The 25,045-nt window shown below is 38.6% G+C and overlaps 1 long non-coding RNA gene across 4 annotated transcripts in view; it reads left to right on the top strand.

Moving 5' to 3' along the window:
- Positions 1-17,547: 17,547 nt before the first annotated feature.
- LOC137476186 (uncharacterized) overlaps positions 17,548-25,045 on the top strand; it is a 45,712-nt gene continuing 38,214 nt past the window's right edge. For 3 of the 4 annotated variants that reach the window (XR_011000290.1, XR_011000291.1, XR_011000286.1), the window contains exons 1-2: positions 20,571-20,785; positions 22,283-22,424. This is a non-coding gene — a long non-coding RNA (uncharacterized lncRNA). Of the gene's footprint in view, positions 19,261-20,570; positions 20,786-22,282; positions 22,425-25,045 lie in introns of those variants that run through there. The other variant, XR_011000289.1, reaches the window with a different exon arrangement.

Below are 25,045 nucleotides of genomic sequence, written 5' to 3'. Positions count from 1 at the left end.
TCCACCCAAGATGGACCCAAAATGGACAACTGGTCATGAGTTTTCAAACTTTTGTAGGTTTTGGTCCATTTACATATTGGGGTTAATTGTCCAATTACAGCTTCAGGTTATGAAGTCCCATCCTCCCAGATTGCTCTCATCAATTTGCTGCTGCTTATACCTTTTGGGCCTGAAGCTGCAATGGTGTCCTTGGTTCTCGGGCTGGAAAAGGATTGTTTTGTCTAACTAAACTGTGAAGAGAACTTGCTAACACTTTATATGAAGTTCAGAGTCACACACTAAGGCAGTACAGAATCTAAAAAATATGAAAGCTAAAGCTTAAGGCATCATTTCCCCACTTTAGAGGCTTGACTAGGCCTTTACCTTGTCAAGTCTCTATTCTAAATATCTACTAAAAGTAGGTATTTAATAACAGATAAGTAACAATAGTAAATAGCTAACAATAAAAACAAACATCTAACAGCAGTAATTATCTAACAACAGATAAATAACTAATAGTAAATAAATATCTTTGGCTCAGGCCAAAGTTCCTTGGGACTTTTTCATCTCTCCTGTTGCATATGTGCTAGAAAAATTGTGTCAGTGTCCTAAGTGCATTAATGAGCCTTAGCTGCTCTCATCAAACTCCCATAGGGCCTCCACCCACAAGTTCTGCTCAGAGGCTCCACTGCAGCTCAGTCTCTGCTGAGTTCTGCTCTAGCTCCATCTGTGTTTCAGTCACGCCTGTCCATGTCCCCTGCTCCTAGCTTGACATGGCACCTGCCCTGTCACTATGGACTTGCCTGCTGATCATGAGAATGTGTTTGACTCCAGCTACTGCTGTCAGACCTGGCCTGGCCCTGACTTGATGATTTGCATATAAATGTCACTACAAAATGCTTGGGACTACAGGAAGGCTCACTCCTCAAAGGTACAAGGCCATGGCTTGTCCTAAAAGAATTGAGGTGTTTCTACAATCTGACTTCTCTGTCCCTTCTGTGAGGAAAAATAGCCTCAAAATTAGATCAAGCAAAACATTGTTAGTTTGGTCAGCCTGTGCACATGGATTTGCTCTTATCCTTCATTCTTGCACATCCAAAAAATCTTGGCTAAAATCAGATTTCTACCTGCACGTCCTGGATTTTACACATGTGGGATGGCACACTGCTGCTAAGGCATGGCTTGCTATTGTTAACTCCTTCCCAAGGAATGGAACTATCCTGACAGGAGATAGTGGGAGTTACAGTCCCTGAATTTCAACTACAAGGGGAGGAAGGGAGAGAGGGAAGGAGAGCTGGGTGTTGTTGCTGTCTGCTTCCCTGCGCACAGCACATATTTCTGCATGGATTTTCAGCAGCAGTCATTGATGATCACATCAGCAGTAATGTTGCTTGATGCTTGCGATCCTTCTTAAGGAGTCCAGGGATGGTAGCACTGCATGGAAATGGGGCTGAAAGCAGGAAGGAATACCAGTGACAGGTGAGTAGAGAGCAGAAGAGCTGCTCTGTGTGCAGAGAAGTTCTATCCAGCCTACACTTTTTCTCTGATGAGCCAGCAGCAGATCCTGCAGAAGAACTAAGGAACTGGCCATTTCTGGAGTGACTCCTCCCTTATTACATCCTTCCTTCCTATCTCCAGCAGTCCCTGGGATAGAGACTTACTGGTCAAGAATCCAAGTTGTTCTGTCTGAAGACTCCTGATGGACATGACCATCATTCCTATGCTTTGGAGCAACCTACTTTCAGCCTTCCAGTACCTGATGGGAGTCTACAAGAAAGATGGAGAGGGACCTTTTACATGAGCATGTAGTGACAGGACAAGGGGGAATGGTTTCAAACTGAAAGAGTGTAGGTTTAGATTAGATATTAGGAAGAAATTTGTTACTGTGAGGGTGATGAGGCACTGGAACAGGTTTCCCAGAGAAACTGTGGATGCCCCATCCCTGGAAGTGTTCAAGGCCAGATTAGATGGAGCTCTGAGAAACCTGGTCTATTGGAAGGTGTCCCTGCCCATGGCAGAGGCCTTGAAACTAGATGACATTTAATGTCCCTTCTAACCCAGGCCATTTTATGATTCTAGGATTCTGTGTTCATTGTCTTTCAGAGAAGTTTATTATACTTGCCTAGCACAGGGTAACAGCAATATGCATAATTTCAATATGTGTTGTGCAAATATATCCCTCTATTTTATTCTTCCATGCAAGGTCTTCTCTTCTAGAGATCTCCCTGGAACAAGTAATCTTCCACAGCTGATGGAGGGCAACTTGCCAGTTGTGACTTGTTCACCTACACACTGAGTTGGTAAAAGCCCAGCTTCCTTGTTTCACTTTGCCATGAACTTCTTAATCTAGGAGCTCTGATTCCTGTAGTTTTCCCACTGAAATACCACAGAAGATTATCTGACTAACCATGCTTCTGTAGAAGCAGATCCAGATCCTGTAAAACCAGATCCAGAAATTTGAGCAGGCTGGAGCTAGGTCACATCTTTAAAGTTACTAGAAGCATGGATAGATAGGCTGACTTGGTTATTTATATTTATACAAGGATTATATGGATTTATAAATTCTTTATTATTTTTACTTATTATTTTTATTTTACGTACTGTTTCTGAAGGTTTTCCATAGCAGCCAGTGTTATCTTGATTTGTACTCTCCATCTCTTCCAGTAAAACCCTTCCAGATGACAGTGGAGAAATGACAAACTTTCTGAGGTTATTTTCTATCTGGAGATAGGCAAGAAGTTCCATTATACTGTTTCTGTAAGATCTGCAATTCCCAGTCATGGGAATTGCTTGCGTGACTGTTAAGGCCTTTGTGGATTCAGATAAGAAGGACAGTGGTTCTCTGGAACCAATTTGTTGTTTTAAGATGACATAATAAGTGCTACCATCATTCAGTGTGTGACTGAACAATTTTTAAATGTCATCCTTCTTGGAACCCACAGAGATGGATGATGAGGTTTACTATTTAACAGCTGTTGATGACTTTCTTTGCTCACCAGTTTGGAGTCAGTGATGTTCTAATACTCTTGTTTACCTGGCAGCTGACATTCTAGAGGCAAAACAAATTTTGGTCAGTCCCCTGGGTTGGCTTCCAGTTGGTTAATAAAATGTTTCTTCATCGGTCTATATTCTGTTCTGGTCAATGCCCCATGGATTTTGCTTGTCTGTGATCTCTTATTTTTCTCCTTGTGATTTCCCATCTAATTCTTTAACTGGTTCATAACTTGGTTGCAATCCTTTCCAGCAAAAATTGAATTAATGAAGATGTGTCTCTCAAATATGTGTTTCAAACAATTAAAATTTGCCTCAGATCTTCATTTCAAACTCTTAAAAAAAGTATTTTAAAATTGACAGAGTTACAAGAAAAACACCTAAGAAAATTAGTTTTCATTTTGGTAACAGTGAAGAATGCTTTTAACTTAATTATATTTCTTTGTATAGCAGTCTACATCAGCCTTGGAAAATGGTTGAACTAAGGATATTTCCTGTCAATTAGAAGATGGTTTGAGTTGAATTAAATCACCGCTAAGAATTCCACCTTAAATTCTACAAAGATGGCACTTGCTTAAGGTTCTGAAGATGGGAATATGATCTGCTAAAAATCAGACAAGTGAACAGAAACAAACTATGACTTCTGCCCCAGGGGTAATGGAGATGGAGATGAATCCTGACAAGCACACACATGACAAGACCTAGGCAGAACAAGAACGCGTGACTCACAAATTGTAGTGGCACGTTCTCTCCAAGGGCCTCAGTGTGCAGTAATGCCTGAAAGATCTCGACCAGGATCACATGATGCATACAGTGGTTGGCTGATTGTTGAGCCATATAATAAAACCCCAACAAATTAAGTATAAAACAGCCTCTGGTGAGTTATAGCCCTAATTAGAAATAGAATTAACAGGTATTAGATTAGTAGAATGCCTACCAGTGAAGTGTGGAGGGGATACCATTAAAGAAACAGACTTTTGGTGTGTGTTTATGTTCCTCTAAAGTTGATGCCCTTTTTAATTATTTCTGCCATTATGAGAAAGCTGGCAGAATTCTTTCACTGAAAAGACGAGGACAGAGCTGCAGACAAATTCATCAATCTTTATGGATGAAAGGTGGAGAACGGGGAGTTTTGTACTAGTCACTTTCTCTTCTCCTGGAAGTGTTCTGCTGAAGCTGTTTGCATCCTCTTGTCCTGTGCCATCTCCCACCTCCCAAATGGTGGGTAAAGTTAGTGCCACCACTGACCTCACTGTCACCACCACTCCCCTTGCACGTGGGCATGCAGAGTTTCCTGCTGTTGGAGTTTACTGTGAAATGAGCTCATGTTCAGCCTGTATCTTTGGAGCTGGGTATTTCAGTCTCCTAAGGTGTTTTCATTTGCTTTTACTTCCTTTACAGATGCTTCTCTTTGTCCACTCCGGTCCTTCTTTTCTCTGCCGTCTCTTGTTATTCCTTTTCTTTCTGCTCCTTCTGGATTTTTTTTTTCTTTTTCTTTTTCAACTTACATCCTCTTTACTTTATCTCACCTTGTCCATTCTTTACAAAATGCAGGCCTGCAGTGCTTGTCCCTTATCTTGTCAGATCAGAGCACTGTCCCTTCATGCTATCTGAATAAGGGTAATCCTGGACACACAGACATTGCATGCAAATCTTCATGCAAGCGTGGATATGGCAATTACTAAGAGCAGAATAAACAGAAGTAGCAGTGGGGGTAATCAGAGGTTGTCTCATTTTTTAGTTCATCAGTGACCTCCTTCTAACACATAATCCTGGGATTCTGAGTCTGTGAAAGAGACCCAAGGACTATACCCCTTAAATCCACCAGAATGGACTCTGTGGCAAGCCATCTCTCCTGCAGTCTGCTGGACGTGTAAGCATGCTGCTGGTCTGTGTCCCTGCCAGCTCTCTGGGTAAAATTAAACCCACCAATTTCCACACTTAAACATTGGAGGGGTCTCGTTTCCCACAGTCTCACTGCAATGCTGCCGTGCCTGAACAGCACAGATTGCCTGTCAGGTGTATTGGCCTTGCTGCACTTACAATGTAGAGCTTTTCTGTGCAGAGGTAGTGGTTATTATATAGTCGTGATTATGACAAAATTACAGTCATGGCTTTGACTTTCAAAGTCTGCTGTTCTTGCTCGTATCCCTGCCCAGAACAGCAAACTTTTAGTGAAAGAGGGACCATATTTGATTGAAAAGCTTCTGTGAAGAGGCCTTCTGACAGAGCAGTCATGTCAAAGGAACAGATTGGCCAGACCATGATGTACAGAAAAGTGGCACTTTTTACAGTACCCCTGGAGAAAATCAGGTATGGGTTTCAGTTAAATGAATATTCAGGAAGAATTGTTATCTCCCAGGTTCTCAGATAAGTGTAATTCATAGAAAGTGATTTAAAAACTGTTATTTTTAGGATGCAACTATGCATCCCAGTCTGGGCAGTCCAATTTTGCCAACATGAAGTGCTCCCATTCAGGGTCTGAAACCTTTATTTACTTTCTCCTAGGTGTGCTCTGTGCAGATGGCTTTTATCTATTTCCTTCCTATTAGATGTGTCTATAATTCATGAGGGATGGAGAGGGTTCCAGCTGAAAAGATAGAAAGATTTTAGCAATTCTGCTGTTCTTTTAAAGCCATGACCCTAAAAGGCACACATGGTATGAGTTGGCCAACAGTATTCTGGCAGACTCTGTAGACAGCTATTGAAGTCAAATTTTGGCAAGAATTTAGCTAGCTGGGTTGTGACCACACTTTTGATATAGCTACTGTGGTTTATTTTGACATGGAGGGAGTGACGTGGCACACACAGAGAAAGCTTAGATTGTTACCATATTAATGCTAAGAATATAGACATCAAAGGGTAGCAAATATGTTACTGCAGTTGAATGAGTTTCTATTGTCATTGCAAATCAGTTTGATATTGATCAGCTTTGAGTATATCTGGATGTGGATCAGCCATCCTGAAGTATGAGGTGGCAGCTGCATACCTCTAAAATACCTGTCTTCTTTCCTAGTGCAATCTCATTTTATTTTTCAAATCTGTGCAATGATGACTGCATTTAATGGTTGCTGTCTTATTCGTTGACTATGTCTCAAGAAAAGGCATTAGAGAATTATTGTTTTGCATATGCTGTCTATATGCTTCTGTGAGGGCTTGAAGAAATAAGCTTTAGTTATAAAGTAAGGCTGCATTTGTATTTTATGGAATTAAAATGCTAGATTGGGTCATAAATGTGAAACTTATTTTGCTGTCATTAGATATGATAGTTTCTGTTTATATATTTTCTTCCACACACAGAGACACACATGCACAGTGTTTGTCACAATTCAGTACAGCTGGTAATTTTCAGTTCACCAGAAACTCAGAATAGCAGAGAAATTGTTCAGTCAGGCTTGATGTGGAGAACAAGTGTTTGCACACACGCCTCGCTCTCTTTCTGGGAGGAAACTACCAGGAGAGGTTTGAAAAAGAAATGTTGAAGAGGAGAGTCAACACATTTGCCTGTTCTTTTTAATATACTTATTGTTGATACACAGGTGCAGGTTTAGCTGAGAAGTGAAGCAGGAGTTTAGATGTAATATCACTTTAAGTGGACAGGAGTGAAGCAGGCAGCACTTTACCACAGAGAATCTTCGCTGAGTGTCACATCAACAGAAAATACTTGAGAGGACGTTCTTGAGAAATAACTTCTTTTATCTTTGTCATCTTTCCTACCCTAGTAGACTGGAAATCTTAAGACCCATCACAGCCCTCTGATCAGGCAGGATTGACACATGACCAGAAAAGAGCTTGCTAACTCGGGACATTAAAAAAAAAACAAACTGAGGCTAAGCACAAATTGAGGGTAAAGTATCTCTCTTCTACCTTTCCATCCACCCGACAATGTTCTAGAGAACAAAGTCTTTTGATTCCATGATTTCAGTTGTACACCAAGCACCAGGCGAAAGTCTCTTTTGGGGCTCTGTATTCAGTGTGAGAAAGCCAACTTCTCTCAAGAGTCACAGTAGATTCAGCTGTACCAAGAAAAGTCGGAGTTATGTAGACATGCAAATCCAAATGCTCCCTCTTTCTTTCTCTCAAGGCCAAAATATTTCCTCAGATATACATATTCATCTCCATTGAAGATAATGAGAACTAAGCAAGTCTCAAGGCAACTGCACAGAAACCAACTGTTATTTTCTGCAGTGAAATATGACTTTCTACAGAGTAAAATATGTCTCTTTTTAAATTAAAATTCCATATATAAACTCCTCTTGGCCTATCAGCATTTCTAAATGATCCCTCTCTCTTTGCTATGTCAGCTGAGCAAGGAGACTGACCATTTATTAATTGGTCTTTTATGACATTTGAGAAAAAAAATCATCCATTTTTGCTATAACAGTAACATTAAGATTTAAAACTGAAATGCATCTTGTCTTCATGAAACAAATCTGAAATTTCATTTTCAGTTACATATATTTTATCTACATCCAAGAGCACCAGACAGTTTACTGAAATCCATCCTTCTCTGACACTGGCAATATCACAGAAAAAAAAATAAATGTAACATGAAAAATGAAAGTATTTAACACATTATAAATATAGATAAGTTTATTTTTAATACAGAAACATTGAAGAGGCATGGCAACCAGTTAAGGTCCTTTGAAAATGCCAAACCAATTGTTTATCTGATGCTTGAAGCTGTAGGCAAGTATCCTAGTGATTTGCTTGCAATGTACAAGCTTTTGTTCATATTACACAGTGAAGACAAACAAAATCTGCAAACTTCTCAAGTTTATGTACAACATGATCCAATTAATTCACATATGATATTGAATAACCTATTCTGCTGTATTTAGTTGCTAACCATTTTTGACATAAATTATTTTTCCTAGTGGTTCTAGTATTCATGGTCAGGGATGGGAGAGGAAGGTGTGAAATCTTGATGGGATTAGATAGGGGAGGTCCAGCTACACCCATGTGATTCCTTCAAGCTCACCTTATATTCTTTGATGGGTTTGTTGCTCTGCATCTTTCTAGTGCCTCCAATTACCAGGGTACATAACATTATACTTACTGTTCTTACTCTTCACTATAATAGACAGTGGAAAGTAAAATCCACAATATTATCTCTCCTCCCCTCTCACAGACAGGCAGGCTGTCTACAGAGAGTTTCCAGGTGGAATTTCCTTAATGCTTTGGAAAATTAAAAAAGTACCATAAAACTACAAGAATGACTTCATGATTATTGTGCTTTCACTGCAACTTGTGTGCATTCTGAGATTTTCCAAAACCTTTCTAGGGATTCCATCAGAAGGTACTTGGCATTACTTCTCTGTGGTATACACACCAGCCAATTCAAGCAGAAGACAATTTTGGCTGAGTGAGCTATGAAGCAGTGATGTCTATTCCATTAAGTACTGTCATTCCAGCTGAAAGTGGTTGCTTCAAACTAAGTCTGAAGATACTGAAGATGGCAAGGTTGGTTCAATTATCCATTTGCACAAAACTTACCCATTCTATTGCTTGAGAATCAATCACAAACATTAATCTGCAACATATAAATGAATATGGCTCGTGACATGTTGGACTGTGTGTTTGCTGCAGGTTGCTGTCTGATGGGTAGTTCCTTTAAACACAGGGGAGCCACTCATGATGCATTTGCTCTGACTGCTGAGGAATCATTTCTAATATATTATTTTAGGTGACTGTTAAAAAAAATATTTTAAACCTTATTAAAGATTTTAATGGAGGAAAATACTAAATAATTAATTAAAAAGAGTGGGGAAATAAGACATTTTTGAGTTTGTGAACAAGTGCCTTTGTCCACTTAAGAAATTAAGTGTGAAATGTGTGAGTGCCACTTAGCAGCCATCAGAAGACTAGATGGACATAAGTTTTCCTGTAAAGGACCCTCAGGACTGCAGCAAATATAGTTTGTTTCTCCCAACACCTGCACAGGCTGCATCTCTGCTGCTGTTTTCATCCAAATCCTGCCAATGGGTAATCAAAATCATCAGGGGCAACTCACAACAGTGAGTCTTGAGTGGTTACAGTGTATTCATCTGGGAAAAAATGTGAGTGTGGTGTAAGTCCATTTTGCAGATACAGATTAGAAGATAATAATAGAAGCAAAAACTGACCAGTTATTATAGCAGTTATAATAATATGGATGTCTGGGCTGTGTCTGCTCAGATAATCCATGCAGAAACAGAGCAGCCTCATATCATAGTAAAAATAGAAGGTGGTACTGCCTTGAAGAAATTGCCATTAAAATCCTATCTAGTCCTGTCATTAGGAAAGGGTTCAGAAGAGAGTAACAAGTCTGGAAAACCTACGTAAGTGTGATGGATGCAATATGCTATAAAGAAAAAAGCTTATAAGAAGAGTCATGCCAGAAAAGAGCTGCTGAACACTAAATAAAATGGCAGAAGTGAGATTTCTATTTATGGAAAGTAAACGTAGATAAATCAAACTAGAAATTATGTGTCTACTTCTTGGCATGGTTAGTTGACCCCTGGAAACTACTTACCCAGACACGAACCTTGCTTCTGTCACTTGAAATTGGTACGCCAGTACTGGATATATTACATCACAAAAGTTGTATTCCATCTCAGTCAGGAGTTCTGCGTTTGCAAGTGTTTTCAGGTGTTGGACCAAAGATGTCGGCAATCAAGTAATCCCAAAGACCCTGTTAAAAAAGAGAAAGTGCTTCAAAAAACTTACTTGGAAAGCACTCAAGTTGAAATGTTAGTCATGGACTGGAGCAAACAGATTTATAAAATGCTATATATAAAAGCAGAATAATTTTATGCACTGAACAGTAAGGAAGTTTTCGATGCTGAAATTTTGAGCATTTTACCACAGTAAAAAATAATAACTGGCAGCTTGCCTGTAACAGAGGAATCTCATCTAGGCTTTTGTGCGGAAGCAAAGGGTCTCACAGCACTTGCAGCTGAGTTGCAATGCATCTCCGGCATAAGCATCATTTGATAACCATTATGCTTTCTAATCACTTTCTAATTAAGCTGTGTTATTACAAATACGATGTGCAGCTGTACTTTATTTGTCATATTCTTCCTTGGACTTATTGGCTCCAACCTGTAGTCTAATTTTCATACGGGGGGCTGCCTGGAAAAGTTCATTTTGTCAGTTGTGGTTGGTAAGCTGAAAATTTCATTCCTTCTGCAGTTTGTTACCTATTTTCTTTCTTTCTTTCTTTCTTTCTTTCTTTCTTTCTTTCTTTCTTTCTTTCTTTCTCTTTCTTTCTTTCTTTCTTTCTTTCTTTCTTTCTTTCTTTCTTTTCCTTCTTCCCTTCTCTCTTCTCTTTCTCTTCTCTTCTCTTCTCTTCTCTCTTCTCTTCTCTTCTCTTCTCTTCTCTTCTCTTCTCTTCTCTTCTCTTCTCTTCTCTTCTCTTCTCTTCTCTTTCTCTTCTCTTCTCTTCTCTTCTCTTCTCTTCTCTTCTCTTCTCTTCTCTTCTCTTTCTCCTGAATTAAAACTGGATTAAATATTTAAATTAAATGTGGCCCAGACACCCAATGTAATTATGGCATGGCTGTTTCTGTAGCTGATGGCACCTGAGCCTGACTCCTCCTTCCACTTCAAATGATCAGGTCAGGTGGAAGCAACCTCTGCTACACAGCCTTAAATTCCCAGCTCTGGATTATCATGACTAAGAAATAAAAAGGTAAACAGGGCTTTTGACAAAACCAAGTAATAGCAGCTTCTCACAGAATATTGTATTCAACCATTTTACATCTGAATGACAATCACATTTTCAAATGTTTTGTTCATCTTCTCACCTAAAAATACAATGTATTCACATCATTGGTTCTAATTGCATTTGTAAAACTCACTGACATCTTTGATGTTTTACACTGCTTACTTGTTTTATTTAGTGCAAAAAGAAATGCACTAAAGTGGACTGCAGCATTATTAAGTCATAAAGTTTCACAGCAAGGGGTCTAGATACTATAAAATAGGCTACAAAATCCCAATGAATACTGTAAGTGAGATGGGGGAATCACTACTGTATTCTAAATTAAGTTAATACCATCCAATGACTTCACCATCAATGTTACAAGACTGCAGTACAAAATAGCCTCCCAAGACTTTGGAGATTTATCAAAATTATTTATGTTCAGGTTTCTGGAGAGCAATTGTATGCATATTTCTGCATCACCCATTACCCAAAAGGAAGGAAAAAAAGAGAAAGCATAGTTAGTTTTATTCATTACTACTCTTGGTTACAATTCTATTATTTCTGGGTTTACGTAACTAATGTTACATAATGTGTGCAACAATTCTTGCAATATTTCCATTGTAGGTTTCTAAAGAAATGACTACCAAATTTAAAATGTCTGTTAACTACTAAGGTAATGTTTCCTCATCCCCTTATTTGGTGGTAAAGCAAATACAGAATTGAAAAGATGAATCTCCATATTCTCATGCTATACAAGCAACATTAATTAATTCAACATGACAGGCTTTGTGAAGTATCTGGGTAAGTCAATCTAGTATAATTTTGTTCATGAAGCCCAAAATATAGACTGACAAAACACAAGTATGAAATGCATTTCAATCAGTTTAATCAAATAGAGTCAATGTAAAGAAAAGGGGCATTGTCAAGATGTGTCAGTGAACATTTGACCTGCCTTGCAGTTAATATTGTTTTTGTGCAAATTTCTCTTGGGGGGATACCCACTCTGCTCTGCATTTCAGTTCTAAAAACTGAAAATTTTATTTTTGATCTGGTGAGTGGAAATCTTTAGTAGGAATGATATAGGAAAACATCACTTGCAAATCATTGTTCACACACTAGCTGAACCTGTGAAATCAGACCCTTTAATGAAACTAGACTATTCAGTGCGACTTTGACTTCACTGTAGGAAATTCTGCTTTCTCTGAATGATCTTTTTCGTCTGTTTTGCGAGATGCCAAAGATGAGACTATAGTGTACCAAATTCAAAATCTGATGGAGGTTTAGCTTGTTCTCTTCTCTAAGACTTGCACAGGAAAAAGATGAGGGCTCAAAGTGAACCTAGACCAGAGTCAAGTGGCCACAGAACCTAGCAAGCTGTGACTTTTAAGGGCAAGTGGAAGGGGCTTGCCACAGATGGCTTCAGTGACATTTCAAGAGGGATTCCCTGGTAAGATAATTCAGGATTTCTCCGAGGAGAGAGTACCTAAATCTGCCTTACTTCTCTGCATTCCAAATCTCCCTTTATCACTTTCCATGATCCCAGTGAAAATCAAAACAGAATGCAGGTTTGTATTTATTTCTGAAAATTTCTTCACAGATTTATTTTCACAGTGCTTGATCTAATGCCATAGTTTCTGATTATGCTCAATATGCAGAATAATTTAATGGTCAAATCACGGCACAAAAGGATTCTGTTTTGTCTGTAAATCCACTCTTCTGCCAGGGAATAATGCAGTTGTTTTAAGGGCTTTTAAATCTGTCTGTTACTTTCTCTGAAAACTATAGATTATGCAGGATTCAAATTCACTGACTGAAGACACACATGCATGCTCAGCAGAAGCCAGAAAAGTAGCTGTTAACTTTTTTCTCAAGAGAAAGCTATGAGTGTGACCAAAATTTAGAGAACAATTTCAAAAGCCCATTTCCCACAACAATATGTATTTGATAGCCTTGTTTCATTTTCTGGACCTTCAGCTTTCACTGCCTAAAAAAAGTCATCACCGTCTAGCAGCTGTCGTGACTTCAGACACATGAATCGAGTTTGCCAGAATATGGAGAGATCTGCAAGGTGAGTCTCTAATAAATGCCTGAGCAAACTTCTCTATCCACCCCTTTGAAGTATTGAGTGTTATCCCACCCAGGAATGAAAGCTGACTTATCAGTGCTAACTTTCCTACCACTCCTTAGAGGCAAGAGGAAACCCACAAATTCCGTTAATTTCAAGTCCTCTGATGATTGCCATTTGTACCCCCTCCCCTGATTCCTGGTCCCTTCCCCTCCCCAAACGTTGATGGAGTCATTCCTAGAGCACACCAGAGCCTATGAAAGCAGAGCACAGTCAAGCTCTGTAATCCCAGTGGACCAAGTTGTACTTCCAATATGTGCATTCTGGTCTGAGCAGGGACCATTGTAGCGACTCATCTGCAGGGCAGGTTTTTGAAGTAATGCTCCAAAAGATCAGGACCACACATTTTTCTCAACCTGTTGATGGGTGAACCATGACATGTTCACAAATCTGGTAAGATCTCCACATAATCCAGTGTTTCTCCTGGACCTCTTGGAACTCCAGTACTATGTGGAAATGTTACAAGTTCTTTTACGTGATTTTTTTTGAATGCTTCCTTCTTCAAACTTTGATGGAATGAGCTAGGAGCTACGTGGAAAGAATGATTAACTGCAGTTTAATGAATCACAGGAAGGTTGATGCCTGGCTCCAGCTCCGGAGACGCACCTGTATCACTCTTATTTATTTGAAATGGTTTACCCTGTAGTTTTATAGCCAATGAACTAGAATAACCAAAATGGTCTGAAGTGTCTTATTTTGATATTTGCAGCATTTTCACCCCAATATTTTATATAAACCTTTCTGTTTTTCATGAATATATGCTGCTTAGTCCTTGACTAAAACATTTAACAGTGTGAGAGTGGAGTATTTTGCTGCTACAGACTTAGACCTTCTGAAGAGCCTAATCAAAACCAGATTTTTTTCCTTTAATTGGAAAAGAAATGAGTGTTTTGCACTACACACTAGCTAGTTAGCGCTATCATAAGCAATCCCCTATTAATCACGTACCATTTTTTGCAGCTGTGTACAGTAACTGACCTGCCTAGATACACTATAACTGAAGCAATTAAGGATCTTTTGTATTTTTTATGTAATTACCACTTCTGAGCTGGGTTGCTAAATACTTGGGACATGTGGGGTTATAATTTCAAGGTCGTTATATTTTTGTTCATCTCATTTCCTAGGAAACCTATTTGCAGACTTGCCTAAAGCATCCCAGATACTGTACATTAAAGTATGGCAAATTAATTCAATCCTACCTCCTTCCACTCAGTAGGTGCATATCCATTTTTCCAGTGTCTAATACACGGTATATTTTTAAATTGTAAACTATTGCATGTTTTAATGATGCAAACAATGGAGAGACCAAATAAGCTAAAAGAGCTAACACATTTATCTCTACATTCTGCCATCTGTTTGAAACTGCTGATGTAATTCCAGTTTTAAATTACATTAGATCCTGCCTTCTGGACCCCTTTCCCTATTTACTTTTTTTTTTTTTTTTTATTTAAGCCTTTAGAGAAACCAGTGCCTTCAGGTTGTTGACTACATAATAAGAAACTGTGTCTTTGACTGTTTTCAATCTAGACTTAAATTTAGGTTTCCTGGACAAAGAGGTATAGTGAAATAATAGCTTTATTTCCAAAAGATGAAATTATTCTCTGTGTACAATTTGATGAGATCTGTTTTCAGCAATAATGCTAGCAACCAGCAGATTTGTTTATACTGAAGAAACAGCAAAGATTAAGGTTTGTGTTCTTGCATATTCTATTGTCTAATGATGGAATTTCCAGTTTTATCTCTGTGTTTATGCTTCAGAATTAGTTTAATTTCTTTTATGTAACCTCTTCCCCTTATTTTATTGGTTTAGTTAACAAACTTGTATTTATTTTTCTTAGCACTTCCTTTGCCTTTTCAGTCCACAGTGGCATCTCTCCATTCTCCCTCTGGCATCTTGTGGCTCAAATCACTTATTTGTCTGGATCGGATACTAATGTTGATCTTTTAAGGATTTGCTTACAGGCATGTTGGTCAGGGTCTGTCTTCAGCATTATCTATCAAACATATAGCCTGATTTTTGCGCAGTTATTTTACTGTCTCGAAAATTCAGACTTTAAAATATTTGCATCACATAATTAAATTAATTTCTTATGGTTTGCATTTATTTTTTTTTTTAATTTTTACTTTGTTTACATTCATTATATACCCACAGAATAGTTTGGATAGAAGGACTTTAGAGAGAAGTTGGAGTTGTATGCTAAAAATTTTTCAGACTCCTCATTTGAATTTATTTTAAAAAGACATATCAAATAATTAAAAATCAAGAAAAAATGCATTTCAAGCTCCATTTTATTCATCATAGGAAAGAAATTTTTCATAAGCATATTTTCAAAAGTCATGATAAGATTTTAAAAAATTGTACAGATTTTAAGATGATTGGAACAACTTACCCATTTAGAATTTCTTAACCACACCAGGCAAAAGTCTAAAGAAAATGTTGAAAGAGATTGGTTTGATTCTGATAATTTTCTAGAAAGTTCAGATTGTTAATGAAAATTACGTTCATAACAATACTTTCCTAGATTTAATTTAGAAAATTCTTTAAATTTAAATGAAACCCCACAACGCTAAGCCTTTTTTTGTTTGTTTGCTTTGGAAGGGAAACGGACACTGGGTTAATTTTGAATTCAAACAGATGATTTTATCTTTCACTGTCTGACTTAAAATGTAGTAAAATTGTTATTAATAAAATTTAGACAATTTAATTCACGTGAAATGCTAATTCTCTTACAGAATGGTGTCTAGGAGCTGTAACTGTTGTCTTACACAAATCTTAAATTTTCTCATTGAACCAGCTTCCAGAATGATAGCAATTTTAGTGCATCAGTCACCGATCCATACCAGTTTTTGGGGAGGAACCTTGACCAAAGTTTCAAAATTCCTAATGCACTGCTACCTATAAAAATATACACAGTCAGTCACTATGACTTCAGCTATCATCATGCTCAATGAAAACAAAAGTCTGGTGATTGAATTGTGACAAACTTAGTATAGTCTTTCTGCATTTCTTCTCCAGACACTGAAGCCAATGGCTAAACTAAAGTGGTGGCCAGCTGTTGGGAATGTGGATGACTCCTTGGAACTTTTGTCTAGGCAGGCCATCACCAGTGGTCAAAATCTGAAGCAGGAAGGTGTAATATTCCCTCTCACTCCAGCATTGCTAACCTGGACTGGGTGGATATAGAAAAAGTCAGCAGGTTCCCATCAATGGTTGAGGACTAAGTCAGGCGTTAAAGTGTTCAATTCTGGATTTTCAGAGGTTGGTATAAAACCATGTAAACCATTTATTCATATTTTCATATAAGACTATGTTCTATGATGATTCATCTTGCTATGAAAAATAAGTGCATAAAAGTTAAACCAGAGATGTTCAGGTATAGTAAAACAAATGTGTATTTTAAATAGATCTGAAGCTGATATCACAGATACATAGAATCATAAAATGGCTTGGGTTGGAAGGGACTTTAAAGATTATGGAGTTCCAAATCAGAATCCCTGGGCAGGGATGTTTAGGGCCCTGTTCAACCTAGCCTTGAACACTTCCAGGGTTGGGTCAAGCACAATTTCTTTGAACAAGATGTTCCAGTGCATCACCACCCTGTGAGCAAAGAATTTCCTCCTAACACCTAGCTGAAGTACCTCACTTTTTGTTTAAAAACCGTTCCTCTTGTTCTATTATTACCTGCTAACATAGAAAGTTACTCTCCCTCCTTTCTCCTTTTCTAAGTGACCTTTAAGTACTGTCAGGCACCAGTGAGGTCTCCCTGGAGCCTTCTCTTCTCCAGGCTGAACAACCTCAACACTCATCCTGTCTTCACAGGACAGGTGCTCCAGCCCTGTGAACCTTTTTGTACCCCTCCTCTGGACCTGCTCTAACAGGTCCACATCTTTCATGGGATAAGGACCCCAGAGGTGGATGCAGGACTCCAGGCGGGGTCTCATGAGCGAAGAGTAGAGGGTCAGAATCACCTCCCTCGACCTGCTGGCCAAATATTGTCAGTTAAAACTTGTTATGGGGGTTATATCAGCTTTCCATAGAAACAGAGAGTGACACGCATCAGAAGAGGGAGTGTGGATTTTCTGCTTACAAAAATACCGCTGACTTATGGAGTTTGAGCAGTGTTTCCCAAAAAAAGAATTGACTCCACCCTAGCCTACAAAGAAAAAATAATTGAAGTCACATTATTTCTTCAAATACTTAAGATTCCAAATGTTTGGTAACCAGCTGCCTGTTGTGGTAATGCTCCTTCTTCTACACAGAATTTGTATTCTAGACCTACATGAAATTAGTATACAAAATGAACTGAGTGATTTGTTGGAAGAAGTTTTTGTTGTGAAAATGTAATGAATATTTCATGGTTCAAATTCAAAGCAACTATAAAATATAAAGTTTTGCTCTGATGCATAAAAACAATTCATCATAACTGTTAAATACAAACCATATTCACTCATGGTATGAACCATAAATATGACAAGAGGTCCCAGAAAGTTGTAGTTATGGTTAAGGAGTCTGCAGTGAATACAGTAAAATTCATCCCAGATATTTTAAATAATGCTGCCTTTCCTGACGGTAGATTGTATTTCATTGGCATCAAGATTTACAAATCAGTCAGGGTCACCAAAACTCCAATTTTTTCACTGCATCCCTAACCAATGTTGTCCTGGGTTTCCTCCCAAAATCTATCCCAAACCAGGACAAATATAACATTCAAGTATATAAAAGAATTTATTTTAAAAGTCAAAAAATATATCCTGCCAAGTCCTGTGCCAGTTTATTTGCAAGAACCTCCGAACATTTCACCCTGTGTGCACATCAGGCCTTTCAACACAGTTCCTGGTCTTACAGAGACACTTTCGAAATGACAGATCTCATGGAAGTTAAAGGAACTGTTAGTAAATTGAAATATAACACTAATACCATGGACTATATTTCCCCTGGAGTAAAATATATGTTGTTGTTCTTGAGATCTATGCTGTTGAAAATATTTGATACTTCTTTAACACAGAAGTGCATGAGTCCATATGATAGCAAGACTGATTTTTAAACTGAATTAATAAATTTTATTTGAATGATTAATTTATTTAGTGATTGTGACATCTTACATTTTCCTGCTGTTATTTTCTTACTATTGATCTATAGAACTGCATTTCTTGAATGGAGGCATCTGCAGCAGCTGGATGGATGGATGGTGGCCTGCTGTAGGCTCTGTAGAACAGTGCTACAATCTGTGCTGTTTTACAGAAAAGTCTCAGACTGTGGCATCCTCTCTTGTAAGGACTGAGCTGCCTGATTTGGACATACAGACAATGTAAAACTTTGGACAAAGAGCAGAAACACTGTGATCACTGTAGTGGTTCAGAGATATAATGGAAATGAGGCTTATAGGGAGGATGAGTCTCTCACACAGCCAAGATTCTAGCCCAACACTCCAATCAAAAACCTTAAAAAAATCAGCAGACTACGAAACATGAACATGAAACATTGTTCATATTACTGAATTAATATACTAATTTTCAAAATGCATATGCCTGCATGTATTTACTTTAGAAGCAAGCTTTCTAAAAGTCTTTGTGTATACAGCTTGATTCCAGCATTAATACCATTTGCAATGAGCTAGCTAATGAGCTTCTGGTTTTGAACAACTTGACTCTATTTATGAAAGATTAGACCCACTGAGAATCACATTATTCTTTTTTCATAAAGTATTTGAATCTAGCTACTGTAAGGTTGCAAAATACTGTAGAACAGTCAGATTCAGAGATTATTTAATCAGTAATAAAATGTCATTGTAGGCAGAATAGCAGTACTTCCTAAATTCCCCGATGCATGGTCGGCTTATTTCATTAGAATCTGTGCTGGCTGTTCTCCAAAGATGCAGAACTAATGCTATCTGCAATTATCGGATTTTGTTAAGCACAGAGCATTCGACAGTTACAGTGTTAATGAATGAAGAATAGCTAGGCAAGCCTCTAATCCATTGCTCATTGTTTAAAGAAAAAATTAGGGCCCAGCCCTATCATACTCAGTTATAATATGACTCAAATCAGCAGAATAAATAGCTCTGCACCTTTTCTCCCTGTGAGGCAAATGTAATGCATTGCTTGCTATTTTGCAAATGAGAGGCTTTTTACTGAGAAATCCTTTGCTGAGAAATAAGTAAGATGCAAAGTTTTCTAACAAGTAGGGGTATGATGTTTACCTATCATGGCCATATTCCTGCCTGTTGCAAAAATAATGTATTGATAGGAAAAGGAGAAAATAATCTAGTCTGTCGCTAGAAATATCAGTGCCTTTTAATTAGCTCTCAGCAATTGTAAGTTATCATGGTGTGTATTGCACTGTGTTGATAAAGATGTGAGGGGAAAAGACTGCAGCTAATAAATAGCTCTGAGTTCAGAATTGCAGCATGTTCCGTGAAGCTTCTGGATGTTGACACTTTACAAGAGTGATGGAGATGTGGGTCCCCTGGCAGAGAAAAAGGTGAGCTTGTGTGTAACTGGATCATGGCAAAGGACTTTAATTAGCATTTGTAATTGCATAATATTTGTAATTGTACGTTTTGTAAATGTACACGTTATATGTTATAAAATTTAAAATAAAAATATTAGTAATTCAAATACTTTCCTTAGGGAAAAGAGCTGAAAACTTTATATTTTAGAGCATATAGATCTACTAAAAGAATTTTAAATTGTTTTGGGAAACAAAAGCTCCACGTGGCATTTTTTTTACATTGTGTCTCTCAACAAGACAATACTACTATTGATCAACCAAATTTAAAATATTTGTATGTTTCAGATTACATCACCATCATTAATTCTGATACTGACAGCTAAGTTTGGCTTTCTAATGAAGCAGTCTGGTGATAAAACACAGTGGAAAAACAATGTATGTATCCTAAATATGTCCTTTTCCTGTATCTGCAATCCATCAGCCCCAATTACTCTGCTCTTTTTCCACTGTCTGATTAACAGCAGCCACAGAGAATGATATAAAAAGTGAATAGTTTTGTTACTTTTCCCCTGCCATGTCTTGGTCTCCATCCTGCTGTTATCTGCTAACTGAAAATATTTTAGGCTAAAACGGGAAAATGGTTTTAGAAACCTACAAGGCAGGACACAGGTATGGCCATTAAGAGCTGTTGCTGGTTCTTATGGGTGAGAAAAGTAGTTATATTGTCTCACATTTCCATTGGCAGCAGACTTTGGACAGCTGAAGTTGTCCTGCATAGGCACCAAAACCCTTGTCATGGAGATGCATATTGGCAGGGCTGTTGGTGTCCCTGGAGGGTCCCCAGCACACCCCCGCCCCAGGCCCTGGCACCCCAGAACCTGCCTGGGGCCTTCAGCCCCTGCCTGGGCTCCCATCCCATAGTGCAGTGTTGTGGTTTAGGAATGCTACTCTCCAGTTTAGTGCTTCCATTGACACTCTCCCATTCATGTGTTGCTTTTTTCATCTCCCTCCCTCTCCCCTCTGCATCAGGCTGGAGAGGGGAATTAGAGGCACAAAAGGCAAAGATCAGATGAAAACAGATTAGTTGAAGTAAGAACAGTTTACAGGAAACAGCAATGAGATAAGAAAAGGGATAGTACCAGTATTAGTAACTAAAGTGTACAGAAGAGAGTGATTCACATGCCAAATGCTCACTGCAGAGCCCGACATGACCACCCCCTCCAGCCTGGAACTGGTGGCGCCCAAAGGCTCCTTCTGGCTCAGAACTGGACCTACCCAGCTGCTTCCCCCAACTCAGAACAGGCAGCAGCCCAGCACTCCATCTGGCACGCTTACTCAACCAGAAGAGACTCCCTCCTCCCCACCTCCAGTCATGAGGTGTCACAGAACAACCTCCAGGTCCCAGCCATGCCCCTTCCTGGCTGCTGCAAAAATGAGCTCTGTCCTGGCCAGAACTGGGACCCAGGGTGAGCAGGGCTGGTCTGGGGCTGCTGGAGGCACCCAGGTTGCTGAGGAACCTTGAAGGCAAGAGGCATATGCAGGGCAGTGCACCAGGGTCCAGTCTGGCAGGGAAAGCCCTTCTTTCTTCAAAAAGAAACTCAAAAGGCAACCAGAGCAAGGCTGCGCCCCAAGGGAAGAAAAGGCAAAATGCAAGGGTAATAGCAGCCACCCTTAGTGAGCACAGTGCAGTCCCACAGTACCTGGTGTGGCTGAGCAGAGTGCTGTTAACAGGTTCATGGGCAGGCACAGGTACAGCAAAACCTGAACCACGTCCACGCAGGAGACACAACCAGAACAAGGCTGCAGCATGATCCAGGGTCTGTCCTGGAGTCAGCTGTGCCTATGGAAGCAATGAAGAACAGAGCTTGAGTTTAGATGGAGCTCTTCAGCCCATGGGTCAAGGATGTGGATGAAAGTTTCGGGCCAGGCTGCACAGTGCTATTGAGGCCTATTGGTACACTCAGAGTTCTGACAGATAAGCTGTTCCAAGTATTAGAAAAATGTCTATGACTTGTTATGAAAGATTACTGCTTGGCAATAATTATAATAGTATATTTATCCTCACTTTAATAAACTGAAATACTAAAATATCAAGAAGTTGCAAAACCAGTTGTTTTGAGGAATGCTTTTTTAGATTGCTTTAAATGGTGCTTATACAGCTGAATAACTTCCCTAAGTGGACACCAAACAAAATGTAAATTTTGTTACAATGGGATTTTTTTCTAAAATCATATATTCATATGGAGAAAAGTCTGGTAGATCAGTGGTCACAGGCCAGCCATGAAATTCAAATATGCTTTTTCTGGATTTTTTGCATTTTACGCATGCAGATTGCCCTCACTCATGCTGTAGCTTTGGACAGCTAGCCCTGAAAACCATGGCCACAAAAGGAACTTCAGACTATCCCTAACCAAACATGACATGCACATTTCTGTGGGATGAGAATCACCCTCTATAAATACAATGAGAATTCTAGATTTTGTGTTGCAGCATTAAGGGGGTATGTGAGGAAATGTGTAGTTCCAAAAGTAGTTGCCTTTCCTCCCATTAACTAGCTCTTAAAAACAGAGATGTCCCTTTTGCAATAGTACTTTAGATAGTACAACGATTCAGCTACAGCTAGAAGGCCCAAATATAAATGAGTCATCTTTAATTTCTTCAAAACTAAGAATTGAAAAGAACAAAACTTCTTTAAAGAGAAGCCTCCCAGTGAACATTAGTATCCATTTTCAACAGTCATCTGATTGAGTGTTCTTGCTTTCTTTCACACTTTGGAATTGGACGTCTAAGTCTCTGATATGGTCAAAGTTTGCTTTTTTCCACATGAGATACTGTTTACAGAATAGACAATTTAGAACTCACCTGCAGTTTGTTACATGGCTTGAATCATCAAAATTTTCTTTAATGAAAGAGTGTACACTGGCTTTTCAATTATTTTTATAGTTTAATACTTAACCACTGACTATTTTTGTATATAAAGATATAAAAATAACCATCATAAATTAAAATGCCAGCTTAAGCTGGAAAACTCTAATTGACTTTTCTAGCTCAGGCAATTCTTCTTGGGAGCTAACAATAAGCAGCAGAACCTGAAAAAGCTAGCTGTTCACTGGAAGGGGCCAGATGGAATGGGTCCTGTGGAAAGATGATGATATGTGCCATCTGCTGGAACCCCACTGCTAGAACATTCTGAGGTAAAGCTTGCTGGTCACAGAATCTGCCTGAAACTGCACCTTATTAAATCAAAGGTAATTTTTATCAAATTGTAGCAATAAATGACAACCAGCAGAGATGGTCTGAGCAGCTCCTTTGTCCACATAGACAGCTTGAAGTTCAAAGATTGAGGCCTGGAAACCACCACATTTCTTTGAAGGTTCAAGACATCTTTTGTTACTCAGCTTCTTTCATTTTTAACCAGATTAGTATCAGAAATGCCATATTCTTCCTTTCTGAAAAGTAGAGACAGGTTTCCCTAATTGCATACAAATATTGCAGTTGTGCATTTTCAGCCTTGAGATATATGATTGAAATTGTTGGATAATCAAAATGTTTCAATGAATATGGGATTCAGACTGGTGTTCATGTTGTTTTATTTTTACTAGCCAATTCACTGCATTAAACAGTAATGCATCATAGGAATTCAATAGAGTAATTTTACCCAAAAACTTTACTTGATGATGTATGTTAAATCAGGTATCGCAGAGAAACATACAATTTCATCCAGGCAAACAGAGCAGCTCAAATTTTTACTATCAAAAATAGTGTACACACAGTATACTATGCTAAAAGTTATTTCCAGAAATGATCTGTAGAAGTCAGTGCCTTTGAAAAATTCTTAACCCTTCTGAGGTACCTAAGGCTCTGACGGCACTTACAAATTGCATTATTTCGCTACTTTTAGAAGCTGTTCTAAATTGTATCTGCTATTAATGATTTGTTTATATTCTTCTCAAAGAAGCATCTTACTGATGCTTTAAAGACTTATCTAAAGCACAATTTTTTCTGGTTGAATTCAAAGCCCTTAAATGTATTTTCTTGGATTTTCAGAAAGAGTTTTTATTCTGTATGCCAGTGCTGGAGTTGGAAGTTTTGATGAAGTTATCATGAAACAGCATCAATTGTTTTGCTGACATCAGTCAATTATTTCTACATTTCTGTTCCCTGCAAATTTTGTGTTTCTCATCACAAGATCAGCCAACTTTGCTTTTAGGAGGTTTATCCTTTGTAAGTCTAGTAATACTTCTCATTAATGATTCCACTGCTGTTTGAGGACTTGAAAAAGATTCTCTAGGAGACCTGTGTGCAGCTGCCTACATCTTCCTGGGAGCCCTCTTTGCATAGGTGGGGTAAGAGGAGATTCAGAAACCCACCCAGGAAGGTCTCTTCATGAAACACAGGCCCCAAAGCAATTCTCAACAGTGGAAAGACTTTGCTCTAGAGGCTGTCTTATTCTTTTACATCTGGCAGTGAATATTTTGGCTTGTACCAAAAGCATTAATCTTCTTTGCGCAACATGGATCATCAACTCAGAAAGGAATTTACGGTAGCCTCTGGAGAAAGTTTTCTGTCAGTGACTAATGGCAAAGCAGCTGGACAGACAGACTGTGCTAAGACCGTTTGCTAAGTTCTAACTTAGCACTGTCTCCATGACAGCCTTAGTTGGAGCAAATGTTCAGGTCGTACTGCTCAAACAGCAGTGAGCAAAGGCAGAATGAAGCAACACAATAAAAGCACCACAACTATAACTCTGCGTTTGAGTTCCTGTAAAAACTTGTGCAAACCCTGTTATGAATTCTGTACTTGATAAAGCTGGGACAGCTGTTCCATCTGCAAACCAATTGGATCGAATAGGAAGAAGGGAATTTTCCCAGAGTGAAAACTAGACATGCATTTTAGAGGCTGAAAAATCTAAGTACCTCAAAATACTTTATTTATCTCAGCTTCACAACACAAGTAATCAAACTGCTGACTTCCACGCATGCTTATGCCACCAAAGGCACAGGATTTCCACATTAATGAGGAAACTGGACTTTCACAGAAGTATATAAAGGTGAGTTTACTCAGAATACACAGCCTGCTCAGTCAGTGATGCCTGACATGAGGTATAACATTGCTTACAATAGTGAGACAAATATGTGAAACTTTGTGTTGGATGGAGGAATGATCAATGAGAAAGAATGATTGAGAGTCCACATTAAAATTTTAAATCACTCCAGTTCAGAAAAAAGTTCAGGGAATGTTCTGTCAAAGAGAAAATCAGAATGAGCACCCCTTACATGGTAGATAAACCATCTCAAAGTAGGCATTTTACTTATTATAACCCATACAGAATTACATTGATCCCATTAAAGTATTTCAGATAATGCCTGCTGCTTCATACAATGTACTGGTATTTCATTTTAGAGCAGCAGCTATATCCACTGTGTTTGCAGGCAAGCTTATTTTCCAGCTGCTGGTGGAAAATATTTCTGCTGAACCCCCTGGTGTTTTTCCAGGCATCTTATTGCTAAGGCTAAACCAAATACATGCTATCTACTACTTTAACTTGTGTTTAGCTGAGGCATTAAACATACTATTACACTGTACTCTTGCAAACTTCATAGACTGAAGGATTTAAGATTAAATGATAGGCTTCTCTAGAAGCCTGAGAAAATTCTTGTAGACACATTAAAAACACTTCTTTTCAACAGTCAACTAAGAATCAAGGCTACTTAATGATCAAATCAAGATCTGCAGACACCACAGCCTGCGCACTCTTTCTCAGAAGATTTAAATCTTTGTCCTTGTCCTTCAGTGGAGTTTCTTTCCAGAGCAT

Source organism: Anomalospiza imberbis, chromosome 1 (assembly GCF_031753505.1).
Source record: "Anomalospiza imberbis isolate Cuckoo-Finch-1a 21T00152 chromosome 1, ASM3175350v1, whole genome shotgun sequence".
Classification (NCBI taxonomy): Eukaryota; Metazoa; Chordata; class Aves; order Passeriformes; family Viduidae; genus Anomalospiza; species Anomalospiza imberbis.
The sequence above is the reverse complement of the archived record's forward strand: the minus strand, read 5'-3'. Positions and strand labels throughout refer to the sequence as shown.